Genomic DNA, 3226 nt, shown 5'->3' on the forward strand with positions numbered 1-3226 from the left:
GAATAATGAGGGCAACAAATGTATAGATGTGCTTTACACAATTGATCTATGTATTGTGATGAATTGTATGAGCCCCAATAAATTGACTTAAAAAATTGTAATAAAGCAGCAGATGATCACTGAACAAAAGTTTATAAATATTAAGTCCTGGGTAACAAACATGAAAAAAAAAAAGAAAAAAGTTTCAAACGTACAAGTTGAAATTATTCATGAGATTTAAAAAGAAGGAAACATTGATAGCAAGAAAAGGGACAATTAGATTTGAAAATGAACAAAACAGAAAAATATAAAAATAGAGCTAAACTGTTTTTCAAAAAACTTTAATATATGGTCCAAGACTAAATTAGACAAAGCTGAAAATGAATAAATGAATAGGATAGTAGATCTGAGACATAATTGAGCCTGCAAAACATACAGATAGAAAAAAATAATTAAAGGAATTAATTTCCAAAGAGGTAATGATTAAAGATTTCCCATCATAGATGAGACATCTAATGAGAAGAATGACATCTAGTGAGAGAATTTATCTATGAAGATAAATGGCCGGTAGTCAAATTGAAAACTGCGATAGGAAAATGTTTAGAATACTGCTAGAGTATAGCTTTTGCTAAACCTGTTGAAATAAATTAGGGATAAAATCTGATAGCTAGGCTTATGGGCTCCTTGAATTTAATGAAAATAAATATACATATTATGAAGCAGAGTAACATGCTCAGACTTGGAGCTTTGAAAAGGTAATACCAACACACTGCAGGGTGTAATGTTGATATCAAGATTTGAAATGTGGATTTCACTGAATTCCAGTGATCTAGGTATAATATATTCATATATGAATTGCGTATTCTGTCAGTGTAAAGTAAATCATGGCAAGCAGTTAAGTGTGATCGCAGAACTACTAAGCGGGAGTATTCTAAAAAGAACAAAAGGGCTAAGCAACTGTCAATTGAGTTGTCAAAGGTAATTAGCAATTTGTCTTCTGGATCATTTGGAAGATAAATATAATAAGATAAATACTAAAGTCAGGAACAGGAAGTGAGTTGTATTTTAGTTTTGGTTTGGTTTGGCTTTGTTTTTTTCTGGGAAAATGAGTTATAAAGAGGGATAGGTTCAAGTAGAAAAAGCAATAATTTCAGCTTTAGACATTTTAAATTAAAGTTACACATTAGGTTTGACATGATGGATCTATGGAAGGATATGACATATGAATTGGCTCCCAAACTGCAGCAAATTAATTTTTAAAAATAAATAAATAAAATAAAGGCATAGATCTAGGAATAGGTTTGGGGCTCACACTAAATCCTAGGCCCAACTTAACAACAATCAGTTGTTACATGACCCTGCTCAATATTCACCTTCATGAATTGATCACTGAAGATAAGGGTTCTACAGCAAAGTGTGGTGAAGAAAGCAGATGGTGCCAGGCTATCAATCAGAATAGTGCCTGGGGCCTTAAAGGTTTGTATATAAACAAACATCTATCTAAGGGGGGAGTCAACTAAATCCATATGAAGAAGCACAGCAGCTTATGTAATCCAAAGATGACAACTACCTTGATTATGGTGAGGAAAAAAGCATTAGAGCAAAAATTATGAACACTCAATTTGCGGAGGGCTATGCGGGGGACTGTGAGTGTCTGCTCAGACTGAGCCACTGGCAAGAGTCGCGACCAGCCTTACTATCTGGCAGAGACCATTGTAATCTTGATTATGCTAGATAGAACTCAAAACCTAGCCAGTTGACCACATGGTACACACAGCCTGGATTGGTTCTAGGTTCAAGTATCTCTTACTCTACGACATAAATTTCGTCTGTTGTGCCTTGCCTTATTTTTTCCCTAATTCTAGAAATTGTTGTCTGCTCCTTCTTTTCCTTGGTTATATTTCTGACCATTTTGTTGATTTTGCTGATTCTTTCAAAGAATCAACTTGTGGCTTTGTTCATTTTTTCCTCATTGTTTCTTTGTTTTCTAGTTCATTTATTTCTGCTCTAATTTTTATGATTTGTTTTCTTTTGCTGTTGGAACATTTATACTGTTGTGATTGTTAGGTATTTGTGCCAACCTGGCCAATGGGAACATGTGGATGGAAATTAATCAGGTCACTGAATGGAGGGCAAAGAGAAAAATGTCTCTGCTAGGCTCACCCCCATCTCTCTTACTTTCTGGTGATCTGATCAGTGAGCTGCTACTTTAGCTTAATTCTCTGCCTCAACCTTTGTGCTACACTATCTGTGGGCCAAGCCAACCATGTCCTGTGTTGCTAAAGCTAGATGCTTCTTCGAGACAGACTTCACCATGCTGCTGGTACATACATCACTTGAGCTTGAGACTGGTCGATCCTGTCACCCTGCATTGTTTGAGTTTGATATCCAGGCCTGCTTTGTTAAGCTCCTGTCCTACTGACTGTTCCTGACTGTTGCATACCCATCATGCTGTCTGCTGACTGTAGGCAGACTCTGCGAGTTTTGCCTGAGGGAAAACTCCTCTGTCTATTTCCTTGGCCTTGGACCAAGCCCCCCTCCATGAGTTGAAGGATGTCCAGTATATTAATTCTTCCAAGGAAGTGAACTGAGCCCTTTGCACTGCTGTGTGGACTAATTAGCTGTGTGGAATAATTATATTCCTTCTTGCTGTGTAAACCTATCCTTTTGTATACACATAACCTAAGTGTCCTGCTTTCGTTTCTCTAGAGAACCCTGTCTAACAATGCTGTTGACTCTGTTCTCACTATTGAAGGCACTGTGTTAAGGTGCTGAACATGATTTTTTCTTCTGGTTGTGTTATCATTCTCATTAGTTTCTAGGAACTTCTTTGTTTGCGTTAACACCCAGTGTTTTTTTGAGTAGTGTGTTCTTGAGTCTACAAGTATTTATTTTTTATTGTTTCTATTGTAGATTTCCAGCTTTACAACACTGTGATCAGAGAAGGTGGTTTGAATGACCTCTATGCATTTGAATTTTCTCAACCTTGCCTTATGTCCCAGCATGTGGTCTATTTTCAAATATGAGCTGTGTGCATTGGAGAAGAATGTGCATATTTTTGCTGTTGACTGAAGAATTCTGTAAATATCTAGGAGGTATAGGTGTTCGATTGTACTGTTCCCGTCTTCCACTTCCTTTTGCATTTCTTTTTTTTTTTCAATCGTTTTATTAGGGGCTCATACAACTCTTATCACAATCCATACATACATCAATTGTGTAAAGCACATTTGTACATTCATTGCCCTCA

Source organism: Echinops telfairi, unplaced genomic scaffold, assembly GCF_000313985.2.
Source record: "Echinops telfairi isolate 266 unplaced genomic scaffold, ASM31398v2 ScPeMD7_7467;HRSCAF=8505_1, whole genome shotgun sequence".
NCBI classification, from domain to species: Eukaryota; Metazoa; Chordata; class Mammalia; order Afrosoricida; family Tenrecidae; genus Echinops; species Echinops telfairi.